The sequence below is a fragment of the Moschus berezovskii genome, chromosome 26 (assembly GCF_049115385.1).
Source record: "Moschus berezovskii isolate FMDL1 chromosome 26, NW_MosBer_1.0, whole genome shotgun sequence".
In the NCBI taxonomy this organism is placed as follows: Eukaryota; Metazoa; Chordata; class Mammalia; order Artiodactyla; family Moschidae; genus Moschus; species Moschus berezovskii.
Window position 1 is genome coordinate 9467404 of NC_142485.1, and position 17166 is coordinate 9484569.

The 17166-nt window shown below is 52.1% G+C and overlaps 1 protein-coding gene across 1 annotated transcript in view; it reads left to right on the forward strand.

The window, feature by feature from the left end:
* Nucleotides 1–1122: 1122 nt before the first annotated feature.
* The window catches only part of ZMAT4 (zinc finger matrin-type 4), a 371285-nt gene continuing 355241 nt past the window's right edge, over nucleotides 1123–17166 (forward strand). The window contains exon 1 of the mRNA XM_055416278.2: nucleotides 1123–1238. The gene's annotated coding sequence lies outside the window, so the exon portion shown is untranslated. The remainder of the gene's footprint in view (nucleotides 1239–17166) is intronic.

Genomic DNA, 17166 nt, shown 5'->3' on the forward strand with positions numbered 1-17166 from the left:
CTAACTGATCTGAAATTGGACATCCTGAGAGCTTCCTTTAAAAGACCCTTTTCAAATTCTTTTTCTTCCTCTTAAAAAATTCCGCTATCAAATGATGTCCACTGTCCAATGATGTCCTTTCCATATAGTGAAAAATAAAAGGAAAATTAAGAAAAATAAAAGGGCAAGACACATGCTTCATAATTCTTTGTTGAGCAAGGGAAAGCATTAGGGCTTTTCTCACCCTTGGATGAGCTGATGATGTGAGTCTAAGCAATTCACTGAAGCCACTTGGGAACAAGCAAAAGCCAGGGTCCACGAGCAGAACTACTAGCTTGGCAAATGCCTGTCTCTCTGGACCTCCCTGCGAGGCCAGTGAGGAATTCCAGACTTTCACTGACTTTAAAATCTGCTCTTCTGAGACTGAAGAAGGTGTAAAGAGAAGCTGTCTTCTCAGGTTGGGGGCTGAGGTGGACCACGAGGGAAAGAATGGGTGGATGAATCCACCGAAGGTGCACGATCTGTCCCTCTAAATAATTTAAAATGACCTTCACATGCCCTCCAGAGTGGCCCCGGGAAATACATCACTAGATTCCTTCAGCCTTTTACCTAGCTCTGCTTCCCAGAGCCTGTGTTACACAGGCAGAAACCCCACCGTCATATTTCTCTGCCCTCAGGAACATTCACCAATTGGGGGGGAAAAATAAGGCCAGAAAATTGTTGCTATGGGCTCTGTGCTGTGGAAGTTAAAATGCGGGTGCAAGGATCTGATTGCTTGATAGCTGCCCCCCTGCCCCCCCATCTCTCACACCCCCACCCCTTCTCGGCTCTCCCGGAACCCCCACTTTTCCTACTCTCATTCCTCCCTCCCCCGGACTCGCAGGGTTCCACACCAGCACCCCCCCGCCCCCCCAAACACACCGGGCCGGAGGAGAACCTTACAGGTTGTCAATGAAACCTGGAATTATTTCCTTTGATGGCTTAGATAATAGTAGGAGCCGGAGCAATGAGTGAGGTCGTCTGAAACCAATGCAGTCCTGCCCGGGCCCCGAGAGCCAATCGCAGGAGCAGAGGGCGGGGCGTCGGCGCCCGCAGATAATTGCTAAGTGCCTGGCTAGCACAGTCGGTCCGCGCTGCCGAAAGGTCTGGTCGCACAGGCAGGAAGGCGCAATCCTCAGCGTGCACCATTCCCGTAGCATCCCTCCAGGCTCCGCAGGCAGCGAGCCTCTGGGCACCGGCCCCTCTGCTCCGCGGAAAAGGTACTCCCGCTGCGTCTCCGTCTCCCGGGTGTGTGTGTGTGTGTTGGGGGGGCGCTGAGCCTGGTCCCCCGTCCTCAGTGGCTGGCAGTTGAGTCTCTGTAGAGGGGCGCAGGAAGAAAAGTTTAGGGGAGGAAACGTGACCGAGGAGGGAAATCCCCGTCTTCTGTTGGGAGGAAAACAAGCTGATGATTTGGGAAACTTCTGCGCTGTCTACAACTGGGGTTTGTTTACTACACTTTCAATCAGCAGCGCTCAGGTCTGTGGAAATAGGTCTGGTCCTGGGCTGGGGTGCTGTGCCTGGGGTCGGGGTGTAGATTCGGGTTTGCTGGGTGAAGGGGGTTGGACCCTGGATGTGTTGCTTTCCCCCCGACGCTGACCCCGCCGCTGGGAGGCCGATTCTGGGACTGGCGATGGGTTGGCTCTGTTTTCCATCATAGGGTCTGCCCCCTTGACATTACGTGGACCTGCTGTGCCCCAGCTCTTGCGACCTTCGACTTGAGTACTTCCTCCAACTTCTCCTTCCGTCCCCGCCCCCTCCCTTCCCACTCTGTCTCAGATCCCTTAATCTGCTGATGGGAGATGTGTGGCGTCCTGGGGTGTAGGCGACTGTCTTGTGTGACCTGATGGGCGTCTGTCTGCAACACACAACTTGGGGAGAAATCAACAAAGCAGTTCTCTGGGGTGGGCAGGGGGAAGTCATCACTACATTGATTAGCTCCAGAAAACTCTGGAAGACTGTTCAGGTTTGGTGTCTATGGACATAAAGGGACTGGAAGGAAATCGAGTCCCTTGTGAAGGTTACACCTCACCAGGGATGGGCTGTCCACTAAGCAAGCCGGGGGCTCTGCGTGGGGAGGGGGGTGGGGGGCTGGTGGGAGGAGCTGGCCCTGGTTGGGTGCGCAGGTGCTGCTGTGATTGAGGGGTGACTGGGGCCATCATCCTTGCTGTCTGTGATGACTGCTCTTCAAGGGAAAGGCTGGCCACCGCCGGAGGGTGGTCCAGCCTCGCAGCACCCTTGTTCGCTTGTGGATGGTGGGACCACAAGGGTGCGGCTTGATCTGAGTCCCACTCGTGGTCGTGGGGAGAAACCTTGCTCCCCAGATTCTGCCCACCAGGAGGTGTTAGGTCCGAGGGCCTGCTAGGAAGCAGCGTCCCCATGGGAGAAGGTGATGTGCTTGGTCTCAAACTTCCTGCTTTGGTGCAGGCAGCTCCTATTTGAATATTCCATAACATTGGCCAGGTGTGTCCTCTGACCTGTCGGGTCCTCAGAAGCTGCCGGCTTGGGACTGATCTGAGTCTCTCTGACTTCCAACCTAGACCCCCAAGTTGGGAGGTTCGATTCCTGGTCCTGGCCTCATGGGGATGTTCGGGCAGGGCTCCTCCAGGACACCCAGTGCCCAGGACAGCCTTCCCGCCGAGATGTGAATGTGTCCATTCTCCGGCTCCACGAATCGCATTCACTCTTTAATTCTTGCTTCCTTTAACCTCTGCAGGGCTTCTCCCCCACCTTCTTTCCACAGCTATTTCGGTTGGGAGATGTTATTGCTGAAGCTTTACTCACGCTTAAGGAAAAAAAAAAATAGCTGCTTGACTTTTTTTTTTTTTTTCCTGGTCAGGATAGAGTCAGCCTTCTCCTCTGCACATGTTGCCTGGCAGTAAACAAAACAAGCTTGCAACCCCGCAAAGGAGAACGCCTTTGTGTTTGGGAGCCTGGAGAGGATGCTGAACTTTTATTGGCTGTTGAGGCATCCTTGGCCCGAGACCCTCTCCTCTGTGGTCTGTCTGGGGCAGAAAGAGCCCACAGCGGCGACATCTAGCAGGTGGGGGAATTTTGAAAGGGGAGGGGGTGGGGGGTGGCTTTGGTTTTCAGGAAGGCAGTAATAACAAGGGAATGGCCTTGGAGTCTCAGGGGTGTCTAGAACCGGGGGCAGGGAGAGAGATTGCGGGTCCCCTCTGCCGATGCTGATCTGCTAGATCTCTGTCGTGATAGAGGACATTCAAAGTAAGGCTTTGAAACGGGGCTCGGAGTGGTGACTCATGCGGAGCTAGAAGGCAGGATGGGGGCGGGAGCACGGTGAGCTGCGACGCACGAGTGGGGCACACGGGGAGCACTCGCTTTCCTTCCCCTCCCTCTCCTCCTGCTTCATCTTTCTTGTGGTTGCCTGTTTGGAACAAAGATCATTAAAATAACAACTTAAGGCTAAAAAAAGCATAATGGGAGCTGAAGAATAATTGACGGCACGCAAAACACCACCCCTGCAACTTCACCTTGGATGGCGCCCCGTGAAACCCAGGATCCAGCCCCTCCGCCATGCCATGCCATCCAGTTTGGAGAATTTCATTGCCGGCTGCTGTTGGGCTGGCTGGTTCCGTGTGAAGCCAGGCGCCTGTCTGTGTCTGAAGGGACTGATTAGTGTTCAGGAAATTAAATTTGTCACTTGTCATTTCATCAGACATGGTAGCTTGGTCCTGGACCCCGCCAGAAGCACCATCCACAGGGCCCCGCCCAACTGGCCAGCCAGGATGACTCTTCCTTTAACCACTGTGCCATGACAGGGTCGCCTCTGACTGCTTTCACAAGCCAGACAAAGTCCTTTCCTTACTTTTCTGCTCCTTTTCCCGGTTTCCATTTCCTCATCAACACATCAGTAAATAATCTCTTTGCCAACCTGCTTTGATCTTTTCATTTGTGCCAATCGTGCTGTTAAAGAAAACTACCCCCTGAAATAGGATAGAAAACATATGAAAATTTTGATCAGAGACGAACGTTCGAGTCTTCTCTCTTAAAATTTAATATTGTGTTGTGGGGGTCTTATTGTGTTAGGTGTTTTTGTAAACACAGTGGAAATGTCTTCTTTTTTTCCTCTGGTAGATGTGTGAACTCCCTGTGATCCTGGGGGCGTGGGGGTGTGATTCTGGAGGTGGGAAAGAGTCTGGAGCAGCCTCTGAGGGTGGAGAGGCTGGAGTCTGATGTTTCTGCTTATTCAAGATACGGTGAAGGCTGTTTTGAAATCTAGGCTGTGAGATGCATTCATTCTACTCTGTGCTTTTCCCTCTTCATTCTCCACTTGGAAACATTTTGTAGCCCAGATTATGAGTAAATGGTTCACCTGCTTCCCCACTGCGTACACTCACGTGGCCCCCATCCCCCTCCCCCCTTGGGAAGGACTTCACAGGGCAGCAAGCGGGTACCTGAATCGTCTTACTTCATCCTGATGTGTGCCTGTCTTTTCTTCCTTCCCCTCTGGTTCTTCCTTGCTGCCACTTAAGGGTACCTTAGAGATTGAGATTTAATATTAGACACCATCCTTATCTCACGTCTGAGACCTGAGACCCTGCGCCGGAGGGAGTCAGGAATTTTGGAATGCACCTGGGGTCTGGCCCCAGGGGGAGCTCTGTGTTCAGTTCTGGACCTCACCCGGGCACCTAGGGTGATGCAGAAGCCCTGCGTGAGGGCAGGGGCACAGACCTTCTGGATGCACAGTGATGCCCACTTGATGTAGCCCCCACCCTTTGCAATGCTGAGCCTCAACCCCACCTTAGCCTCTTATAGGCGTGTAAGTCTGACTTTGGAAAACCTGCCTGCGGTGGCGTTTGTTTGTTAATCTCCTCTTGTGTTTTGTTCTCTTCTCACCCCTAAATGTCTCTATCAAGAGCTTGGATGGAATTGACTTATTCCTACTAAGGTGTGAACCCTCAACAGTCTCGCCACTTTCAGAGGTGTTTGAGGTCTCCCTGGGATTCAAAGTGGAGTTTCTTTGTTTGTTAAGGGAGATGAGTCTGGATCGGGAATGTCTGCATAACCATGGTGCATTGCTTCCCCGTTAAGGCTCCTTTCTGCTCTTACCCACATCGAGGCAGCGCTGCAGCCCCCCAGGGCATTGTGCTAGCAGGATTTGGGGGTCTAGCAGCTGAGGCTTGGTCCCTCAGATCTGACCTTGGTCACTGAATCTATTTGCCTTTCCTGACCTTCACATAAAGCCTGGGACTTGGGCTGTGTTCTCAGCCACCCTTTTTCTGCTCCGACCTTCTCTCAGGGTTTTGCCGGCCCTGTCCAACATCGGTCTGAGGATGCAGCGGTTCTCGGAGGACTTGGGTTTACCGAGCTGCTCCGCCGCTTGCCGCCGCTCTCCGCGACGCTTCCCGAGCTGGAGTCCCGCCGTGAAGGCAGGTCGGAACAGTGGATGTTGTACCAGAAGGAAAACAGGCTGAGGGGTGATGTAATAACCGAGTTGGGTTTAGGAGGGGATGTTATATGGAGGATGGCGACCAGCTGTTCTCCATCTCCAGTAAGGACTGAACGAGAGAAAATAGACAGAAATTGCAGCAGATGGACTTAGATTAGGTATGAGAAGAATTTTCCATCAGCCAGAGTTGTTAAAAAGGGAAGGTTTGGAGCCTCTGTGATGATCTTTAGGAAACGGATGAGCGGGGAGTTCAGCTGGGGGAGCAGGCAGGGGGCTCTCAGGGCGTGGGGACAGGCTGGGGCTGTCTAGTGTAGGGGTCCTGGCCCATTCCTGATGAGGGTCCTGTTTTTTTTTTTTAAATTTCTCCTAGACCTCACCTGTGCTCTGGGGCATCAAAGGGATGGAGAATCAGAGCCCCAGGAATGGAGGCAGGCTGCCCCGCTTCTGGCCTGCTGCTGCAAGGGGGTAGACTCGATCAGACTTGAGGACCTCCCCTCAAGTCCAGCCTTTCGTTTCCAGACGTGGTGCCTGAGGCCCAGAGAGGTGACCCGAGTGAGAGACCTGGGACCAGAATCAAGGTCCTCCACCCCAAGTCTGTAGCTCAATTTTTTTTCTTGCTTCCCAATTGAAGGGGCTGCTTCTTTTTCCTGGGCTGCTGTCTTCTATCCAAACGGCAGAGGCAGGGAGCCCTGCAGTTAGCATGGGTCATGGAATGCCCATCACGGATGCCTTGGAACTGACTTTAGCCTCCCTAGTTTACACGACCGATGCTGTGGTCTCCATCATTGGAAGAGAAGGGGCGTCTGTGAGGCTAGGGTTGGAGGGATGTGAACCAGACCCAGGGGATTGAAGGGGGATGGGGTAGAGCTGTGGAGACCAGGAAGAGAGAAAGGAAGAAAAATAAAGGATGATCTAGCCTGCTGGTTACCAAGGCAAGTGTCTTTAGATGTCTAGTTCTAACTCCTCATCGGATAAATGAAATAAAACAGGTCCACGGCACACGTGGGCTCCGGACAAGACATTTCACCAGTTACCTTCACCCGGCAAAACAGAACCGGCAAAACAGAATTTTGAATTTCATGTGTCTCATTTCTAAGAGAAGCTTCTACAACAAGGGACTGAAATTCTACCTTCCTTCTGGCCAGATCTGATTCACTTCTGGGCAGATGCACCTCCTGGGTGCTTGGAGGCCCAGGGCAGGGTGTGCACCTTGGCAGAGGATGCTGTGCTAGGGTCCAGAAGCTGGCACCCTGGGGGCCCGGGGATGGGAGTGGACGTGGAGGGATGCTCTCGCATCTTGGGGACCAACACAGAGGCTGGTCCTCTGGAGAGACAGGCCGAGGCCATGGACAGCTTTGCCCTGTGGTGCTTTGAGCCATGTAAGCAGTAAGATAAATTGGCAAAATGAACATTACCAAATAAGTACATAATTAGGGGAAAAACTGGGAAAAAAGGAGAAAACACAGAGGCTGGTGCTGGGCTAGCTAGGGGTGAGTGCCTGGTGGGGAAGGTGGACCCATAGGTCAAGACCCAGATGCAGAACGTAGTAAGGCAGTAGTGCCCCGGGGGTCCCACTGGGTGTGACTCCGTCTGAGCACACGAAGGATGCTTTGGGGGTGTTGGAGGAGGGGATACGGGTGCTCCCAGGTAGGAAGGGGCCAGTGGGCCACCCTCGGGTGCGGAAGGGTTTTAGGTAGGACAAAGCAGTCCCAGTTGCCTTTAGGGAAAATGAGATGGGAGTGTAGAGTGGAGGGAGGTGAGTCTGGGGAGGGGCGAGCGTGAGATGCGGAAGCCGGTTCCGAAGCCATTTGCTGCCGTCCAGTGGAGAGAGGAGGGAGGTCTGGGGGAGGAAGTCTAAGAAGACAAGGGATGGCCTCACAGGGTGACCTTCCGGCTTCATGAGCTCCACGAGGTCGGGCATAAATGAAGAGGACGTATTCATCCCCGGAGAAGAGGCGGACAGGCGAGCGCAAAGGTAGCACTCTTAGATGAGAGAGGCAGGGTGCCCCTCACGGAAGGCAGGATGAGAGCAGATGCGCTTAAAGAACAGGAAAAGAATGTAAGCTAGACATTAGCATTAATGCCTTAATGGAGGGGATTGCTCTACACGGGGGCAGAGTCATCAAAGGAGGCTGTGGACTGATTCCGTTCTTTGTGTAGTATTAGTGAACCAGCCTGTCCTCTGTTGCAAAAGTGGGCAGAGGATGTGAAGAGATCATTCAGACACAAAGAAGCAGAAATGTCCAGAAAACAATGCAAAAGCGTCCGACCTCACTCATCATTAAAATATGAAATTAAAAACAAGATATTATTACCCAACTAGCAGATGAGCAAAAATGAAAACGGATATCAGTGCCATCAAGAGTGTTGGCAAATGGACCTTTTCAGACGTAGCTAGTGGGAAGATAATTTGCAAACACAAGAGACATGTCTGAAAAATATGCCCTTTGAACCAGTTAGCAATTCCTCTTCCGGAATTTCTCCTAAGAAAATCATCAGGGCTGTGCAGAATAGATCTAATCAAGGAGATTCCTTTCAGCATTACTCATTACAACAAAACATTGTATGGGGTAGGGATTAGTTAAACCTAATATGGTACATCCATCGAGGAAGCTATTAAAATGACATTGAATAATATACAAGGATATGGGAAAATGCTAACCATATATATTACGTAAATAAAGGTTTAAAGGCAAACAGAGTATAATGCAATCTGGTAAAAAAATAGTGTACAGTCATGAAAAAATAGAATGGATGCAGATACATGGCGGTGTTAAAAGTGGTTCTCTTTGGGTTTTAGGAAACACCTGATTTTTAAACTTTGTTCAACTTGTCTTTATTTCCCAAATTTCCTGCAGGAAATGTGCTATTTTGCAAATCAGGGAAACTTGACGTGAGTTCCTCAAACCACAAAGGTTCAAGCAGTGACCGTACATGTAGTAGTGGATCAGCTCCCATGTTCTCACTGAAAACCATCTCACAAGTAGGAAGAGTGAGGTCAGATCCGTGTGCCCAGACCCAGCAGCGTGTGGTCCTGCATACCCGTCAGGGCTGAGCATCGAGGGGTGGGGTCTCCGGGCAGGGTGTGGGGATTCAGGGCTGTGGTGTCTTGGTCCTTCCTCCCGTCTGCAGGGGTCAGACCGTCCTAGCCTTTCAGGCGGCCTGGTGACAGGCATCACGCACCTCTGCGGATGTCGCGGGTCGTAATGCTGAGGCTCAGAGAGACCGAGAATTGCCAGAGTCACCAAGCCAGAGCGTGGCAGAGCCGGGTCACGGGGAATGTGGACGTCAGAGCCCGTCCGGCTGGGCCACCGAGCCGGGCTCCGGGTGCCGTGGAGTCAGCTGGCACCTCTCCACCGGGAAGGGCAGACCCACCCTTCCCTCCTTCCGGGAAGCCGTGCCTTTTGCCTGATTCCCTTATTGATTAAGACCGAGTGCACGCCCTGACAGCTCTCACCCTCAGCGCAGGGACTCTGGGTGCCCAGGGCTCTCCAGAGGCCACCTCCGGCTTCTGCCTCCTGGGGTCCCATTTGTCGCTGCTTTTCTGAGATGTCTTCACCTGCCGCTGTGCTATCCTTTGTTGCCTCCCCTCCAGGCAGGCTGGGCACCCGGCTTGCGGTGCAGCTCACAGCTGGATGGCTGTGTGGTGTGTGCCCGGCCACGTGGGGGGCTCTGGGGTGTCTTGGCTCAGTGGGGTGCCAGCTGTGATGCTCACCTCCTTGGGGCTTTCTTGGGCTTAATTGGAAAAGTGGCTAGGCTGCCGGAGAGTCGGCAGGGTGAGGAGGGGTGTGGGCCTGCGGCTGATTTGCCGCTCTATTTATTTTAATAGTAAGTGTGTGTGTGTGTGTGTGTGTGGTGTTCTGTGTTCACAAGCCTTGGAGGTGGATGGGGAAGCAGTTGATACCTGGAGAGTCAAAGCCACTCTCCCCAGGTTGTATGGCAGCAGGCGGAAGGGCCAGCATGGAAAGAGCCTGCAAATATATATACCACCTTGACCTGGAAGCCAGCAGGGCTTCTTGCTGGCCTGAGTGTCCTGGGCCACAGAGGGGTGGACAGAGCATCCTGTGTCCTGGAGGACCCTGGAGGGGTTAACAGCGGCACAGGTGAGATGACTTGCGGTCCTTGGTGGGTTCACCTGAGACATAACTCGAGGCCGGGGTGTAGGTGCCGAGAACGTGGGTGTCAGTGGGGGTGTGAGTGGTCACAGGGGGCTCAGGAGGCGGAGCCCTGAGTCCTGAGCACGGAAGTGTGAGGACAACTTGGACGGAAGGAGGGACCTCCTCGTGTGAGCGGTGGTCTCGAGCCCAGAGCCAGCGTGGGCGTCGAGGCTGCTGAGAAACCCGGGGTTCCAGGCTGTGCTGGGTTCTCAGAAAGCCCTTCTGTTTTATCAGCTGGGGCCAAGGTGCTGTTCCAAGAGGGTGGGGAGGCAAGGGTGGAGGGAGGGGGGATGGGTTGGAGGTTCTCACGTGGATTTTCCGGTGTCTCTTGCTTTTGTTTCCGTTGATATGAAACTGCCCTATGGGGTCTCTGGGAGGAAAGGGAAGAGGGTTAGGATGGTCTCGTCCTGCCCACCCTCCCTACCTGCGTGGACCTCAGGTTTTCAGAATATGTGAAGAGGAGGGGAAGGTTATGAGACAAAAAGACAAAGGGGAAAAGAAAGCCAAAAAACGGGAGCAGATGGGGGAATAGGTGGGAACTCAGGAAGGACGCTTAGAGATGAGGGAGTGACTTTCAGCTCACCCCAAAACTTAAGCATGACCTCTTTTTACAGAGTGGACCTTTAAATGTGATGTGATGAAGATAAGAAAATTCAAGGAGTCTGAGACCACGGTTTATAGTTGTCCCTCAGTATCCACAGGGGTTGGGGTTCTAGGATCCCTGGATACCAAACTTCATGGACGCCCAAGTCCCTTACAATCTTCCCTCCCCAGCCTCCATATCCAGGGATGAACCTGCGGATACAGAAGGCTGGCTGTATTTTCAATTGTTAAAACATTTAATCACCACCCTCCTTTTGCAGAGAGGACAGTGAGACCTGGCCTGGTTAAGGCTCATCAGGTAACACGGCTGGATTCCAAGCCTGGTGCGTTGTCTGCCATGACTCCCCATCCGGCTCACCCTTCCTGGGTCCAGGTGACCTGGGTGCCTGCAGGGCAGACTGAGGAGGCCCTGTTGGGATCTGGCACCATCTGCCTCCAGAACAGCCTCCTGGCTTCCAGGGGGCTCTTCAGAGGGATTTGGGGGAGCAGCTGGCGGGCAGTCGCCTTCTCCTTGGGGACTGGCTTGCTTCAGAATGTTTCCTGGGACAGGTCAGTGAGGGATGCCGCTGGTTCATGCTCGGAGAGCTCAGCGCTGTGGTTCTCTCTGATTTCTCCATGACAGAAACCACGTGCTCCTCTTCCCCAACCTTCTGCTTCCTCCCAAGGAGACGGGAGCATCTGAAATGTCATATGTCTACTTGTTCATTGCCCCAGATACTGAGAATTGACAAGCGCAGGTCTCCAAGCTGAGAATTCAGAGTGGGCCTGTCTTCTCGAAGCTTCTATCTGGTAGGGGGAGCAGATGGTAGACAAGGGAGTGAGTATGTAGTAAGGTGAGTCAATGGGAAAAAGGAAGTGGAACTAGGGGGCGGGGGTGGGGGAGGCCGGGCCCAGGGGGTGTCTTTGTAATTAAGCCACACTGAAGCAGAGACACAGTGCAGGGGAGAGGGTCCATGTGGAGGCTTGGGAGGAACTGTCCACTCAGCAGGGGTCCTGAAACTGGAGACACGAGGTGTCAGGGGTAGCACTGGGACCAGGGAGCCAGTCCTCCAACCCCTGGGAACTTTTGAGCAGAGGACTGACATGGTTTAGATGGAAACGGATCACTCCGGCCGCCTTGTACGTGGCAATGTTGAAAGCACCTCCAGGAGGGCTGCATGGAGGCAGTGATCCTGGCAAGGGTGGGGGTTCCTTGGATTTGGGTGGGAACAATGTACGCAAATTCTGCATACGTTTTGAAAGTGGAACCAACAAGACTTGCCTATGTGTTGAACGTCAGGTTTGAGAGAAAAGAGAGGTGGTAGAGTGACTTCCCAGGTTTTTGGTGTAAGATGGAAAGGCTTACGGGAGGAGCAAACTGAGGGGAGAAACAAGAAGGGAGGATTTTGTTTGGGAAGGGTGCCGGGCCATCCAAATGAAAAGTCCACCGGTCAGCAGGGTGATGGGTCTGGAGTTCAGAGAAGAGTTTTCTATGCTGGAGAAAACTCTCGGGAGTTGTCAGTTCTTGACAAAATTGAAAGTGTGGGACCAAATGGGATCACCTGGAGAGTGAGTGTGGCTGGAGAAGCTCTAAAGTCTGAGTTCAGGGTAGGAATTGGTCAACTTTTTCTTACAGGGACATACAGTAAATATTTCAGACTTTCCTGCAATGGCTCAACTCTGCCTTTGTAGCTCAGAAGCAGCCGCAGACAATTCACGAGCGTGTGTGTGTGTGTGTGTGTGTGTGTTCAGTAAAACTTTATTTACAACAGCAGGTAGCGGCCCGAGGGCTGCGTTTGCTGCCCCTGAATGTGGGTTGTGAAGATGAACCCGGCTTAGGAGACTGAGAGGGAGCAGCCCCCGGGGCGGGGAGGAGAGGAAGGGGACCCCGGAAGGAATGTGTCCTCGGAGACGAAGGGGAGTGTTTTCACAGGGAGGGAATGAAAGTGCTGATGTCAGAGGAGGGTGGAGAACAGAAACTGGCCACTGGGATGCTGGGGGAGGCGATCACAGTGGACGGAGGGAGCAGGAGGAGAGGTGCTGGGCGGGGGTGGGGGTTTCTCGCTTGCTCGGGTAGACAGCTTCATGGAGGAGTGTGGTATGAAGGGTGCAGAGACGTGAACGGTTAAGTGTAGGGCTGTTTGGTCAGAGGAAGTATTTGCCCTCTAAAATGGGGAAGGCACCAGGATGTCTGTGCTGATGGAGATGGTCCCGTGGAGAGAGCACAGAGGTGATAAGGAGAGGAGGCACTGCTGGGCGATGGCCTGGGGGAGGAGTCGGGATGCAGAGAGCAGGGCCGGGCGTGGCCTCGAGAGAAGGCAGGCAGTCGTCCTCAGAGGGACCGGGTGGGGGTCTGGGGGAGCTGGGGGCAGCGGGGTCCTGGGGGGTCATCCAGGGAACTCACTTCGGTAGCTTCATTTCCTCTGTGGCTTGGATCAGGAGCTATGGCAGAGGAGGGGAGAGAGCTTGGCCTGAGGTCTATGGAGGAAGACACCCCCCGCGCCCAGAGGGAGCAGACAGGAGACAGCGACAGAGGTCGAGTCTCTAAATCAAAACGAGAAGGTTTCTGCCGGTGCTCCCACCGGAAGAGGGGTCAGGTACCTTCTCAAGAGTTACGGACTGAATGGATGAGGCCAAGGTGAGGCTGTGGATTGAGAGTCCTCAAAACCTGGTCTCAGATGCCTCCAGGCCTGGAGCTGTCTACCCAGGTGGCTCTTGTATGACTGTGTTCTTTAAACATTGAGATGTAATTGAAGTTGCATGTTTCAGGCGTGCAGCGTAATAATTTAGTATTTCTAGGTATTGTGAAATGACCATCACAGTAAGTCTAGATAACATCCATCACCGCTAGCAGGTAACCTTTTTTGGGGTACAATCTCATTTTGAAGAAATGGAATGGCTTGCCTGGAGTTGTGACAATCCTCAAAATCAGACAGTTGTGGGAGGCGCCAGGATCCCCTTGGCCAGAGATGAGGGAGAGTTGAAAGGTGCTTTCTGCACATTTTCCCGTCTCCTTCTAAAGCTTTTTTTTTTTTAATGAGACTTCTTATTTTTTTTTCTCCATCTTCCTACAAGGCAGGAGGGAGATGGGAATGAACGGAAGAAGATTCCTCTCTCTAGTTTTTGCTTTAAGATGCGTTGTTCTGGGGGCAGCGGGAACCAGCCCAGGTCACCTGATCTGGACGTGGTGTGGGCTCAGGGTAGGCCGAGCCCTGGGTGTTTCCCATTGTGTGTGTGTGTGTGGGTGGGTGGGTCTATCAGTCACGTCCCACTCTTTGCAGACCCCATGGACTGTAGCCTTCCAGGCTCCCCTGTCCATGGAATTCTCCAGGCAAATATACTGGAGCGGCTGGTCATTTCCCTCTCCAGGGGATCTTCCTGACTCAGGGATCGAACCTGGGTCTCCTGCACTGCAGGCAGATTCTTTACTGTCTGAGACACCAGGGAAGCCTGTAGGAGAGGGATTCGAGCCTTCCCCGCAGTTTGGGAAGAGGGAGATGCTGATGTAACTGTGAAGACACAGAGCATCATCTTCGTTCTCCTTAGGTGTCCATCGGAAGAGACACAGGCAAGCAGCCCAGGCAAGAGGTGGGGTTACAGGATGATCTGGGCTTTGGCAGAGCGAACAGTCCGGGTTCACAAACCAACAGAAGAGCAGGGTGGAGGACTTGACCCAGATGGTGCTGTGGGGCTGGGGAGGGTCACAGCAGTGGGAAGGAGGCAGGTTTGCTCAGGGAGCTTCAGAAAGGGGACCTCCTGCACTGTCAACATGGCTGGGAAAGGGGTGGCCTCCGACTAAACCAAGGGCGGACAGGACGTGTGACTGGCCCTGAGCCTTGATCTCGTCTGTTTCTCTGATGGGGGCCTCTTCTTGGGTGGCGAAGGGTCCAAGATGTTGTGCTCACCTGGGGACGCGGTCCTTTGTGGGGTGATAAAGGCAGGAAGGAGTGTGGTTCAGGGCTCATCCGAGAAGAAAGATCTCTCGTCTTTTCTCCAGATCTTACTCCTGGAGGTCTGTTTGAGATAAAGTAGAGAAGCTGGAAACACGAGGCGTAGGGACCCCGAGGCGTCTCTGCAGACCCAGCTCACATTGTCCCTGTGGCTGTTCCACACTTCAGTTTCTCCTGGTACCTGTGTGACCTCCTGGTACCCACGCTGGAGCTTTGTTGTAGAGATTAAGTGGAGTGTGAACTGTAGGACATCGAACACAGCGCTGTAATGCATTGAGGGCTCCAGGATGCCTGGGGAGTTATACAAAGTGATGATGGTCGTGGCAGTAGGTCTGTCTCTAAGCAGGATCCAGGGGGGCCGTGATAATGGACTGTGTTCAGGAGACACCAGGTGATGGATTCCAGGTGGTTCTGCTGCCGAGATCCTAGTGTTAGCGAAAAGGTTGAAATGCCTAACTTTGGGGATTTCAAAGCTCAAGCTCTTTCTCCCAGATACTGCTGGACAGGGTACCAGAGAACAGTGTAGCGTTACAAATTGTGCAGTGCCTTCGAAAAATAACCCTGGGCAGGAAACTCTGAAAAGCTGCAAGAACCGTAATATTGAGAGAAATTTGAGGGAAGCAAAAACCCCTGCAATGCTTAGAACAGCAGGAGCATGGATTTCTCATCCTAATCAAGTGATTGGTGGGAAAATCCTATCCATCTCCCTAACCTGAGCTGAATCAAGCAAACGATCGCTGTGAGTTGCAGAGTGAGCTCTGAGGCGGGCATGAGGCTGGTTTATGATCCTGCAGAACTTTTCTGCGGCATGAATTCCTGGGCGAGCAGGTGACTTCAAAGGAGAAAAGCTCCCCCATCTCGCTGGCCTCCCTTCCAACTGCCAGTGCAGGCTTCTGGTGGGGTGGAAGGGTGTCCCCTGCCTGCCCAGGGCAGAGCCTCCTGGCTCCTAGCCCTTGAGGCTTTTCTGCCCATGGAGGGAGGCAGGCACATGTTTCCCTGGGCCTCTGAGGAGTGGCCCTGGTGGGCAGGTGCTGTCTTGGCTGTGAACTTGAACGCCATGGAGGAGGAGCTATCTGGTCAAGAGATACTCCTATCCCTGTGAGGAGAGACACAGTGGTTTCTCCCTCTGCCTCCCGCAAAGAAAGGAACAAATGGTCCAGGAGAATCAGTCCTTGTGGAAGAGTTGCACTTTCAGGCTGGGCTAGGTTTTGGGTGCTACAGAGTTGACCCCTCTTTGACCGGAAAAGGCTATTTCTCCCTTGAGGTTAAGTACAATTCCAGGGCATTCTGACTGACATCATGTGGGCTCAGGTGAAGTCAGTTTACCGTCTTGTCAATGCAGACAGGAGACCCTGTGTCATCCTTGAGCTGGGGGGAGACGAGGGGCTGGGTTGGGCTGAGGTTCCAAAAGCTGAGGGTGTGAATCTTCACACAAGCATGGAGTGTCAAAACACCCGAAATGCTGAGGGCTGTTTTTCTATATACACACTCACAGAATAAATTTACTCCAGTTCTGAGAAAAAGAAATATAGGGGCTACAAACACATGAGAAAAAGTTTGACTCCATGAATACAGCATAATAGAATAGTCAGATGGGTGGGCTTTGGGCTTTGAGCCTGGCTCTGAAGGAGGCTGTCTCTGTGGAGGTCACTTAATTGGGCCAAAGTGTCCACCTCCGTAGAGTGAGGTTGAGGGAGCCTGTCTTCCATGGATGCCGTGTGAGGGTAAGGGGAGGCATTCAAGTCAAGCCTTGACTGCCAGTAACAGTCCCAATACAGTAAGTTCCCTGCATGCGAACCTCTTAAGTTACAAGCCCTCCCAGCAGCGAACGTGTGTTTGCGTGTCCAACCATGTGAGTTAGTTCACGTGTCTGGTGTGCATTTTCTACAAGTGGTTGTGCGTTTGTGTACTTTACTGTGTAGAGGACAGTGGTATGGTACCTTTATTTCAAGTCCAGGATTTCTGGAAGCAAGTGTAAAGGCAGCAGTATATAGCTGATTCTGTTAGTTGGGTACTTTGTGGACTTAGGAACAAATTGGACTTATGAACTGGCTTTTGAAACAGACCTCATTCATATGTAGGGGACTTTCTATAATAACAACAGTAAAAATGCTAATTAAAATGGCAATGAGATGTGCTTTTTTTCAGCTATGAAATTACTAAAGGTTAAAAATGACATTGCTCGGTGTCACGGAGGTATAGTAGATTGGTCTCCGTCCTATTGATAGAACTATAATTGGCACAATCTTTCTGGAAAGCATGATTTTGGGGGAGGGTAGTTTCATACTTTTGATTTACTTCTAGGATTCTATACGAAGGAAATAGAAATGTGGGGAGATAGGTGTGCACAAAATTGTTCAGTGCGATGCTATTTATCTTTCAGAAAATGCTGGACTCAACTTCTCCCACTAGCAGGGAGCTAGTTAAATGAATAAAGATGCATCCATACAGTGCAGTTGTAGGCAGTCACATAAAAATATTTGAAGAATGAAAATGACAGGAGACAATGCTGATGAAGCTGTATGTTAAATATCTTCCAAACTGGCTAATGAAATGTGTGTGTATGTGTGTATATATATATAAAGACATGAATAAAATATACCAAAATGCTGAGACATTCTTTCTGCATGGTGAGATTATGGATGATATTTGTTTTCCTCTTAATGGTTTTTTCCTATAGTTTCCAAATGTCTTACAGTGAGCCTTTGTTAATTTTTATCACAGAAATAATAAAAGTTACAGTAAGAACATGAGCTCCAGTAACCTGGGAGGGACCAGGTTCTAGCCCTGTTTCAAAAGTATTTCCTTGTGGACCAGATCTGACGTGGTTTCCCTGGAAGCTGGTAGATGGCTCTGCAGGGATCCTCTGCTAACCCGTCCCCCACCAACATGGACAAAACAAATTTTTTGGGGACAGAAAGAAACATTTTGGAACCAAGAGGCAGGGGTGGGTATGTGATGAAGACAGTGCGAAACTCAGTGGGGAGCTCTGCCCTGAAACCCAGCAGCTTCTGAGAAGCCACAGACACGGTGACAGCCAGTGTCTTTAGTC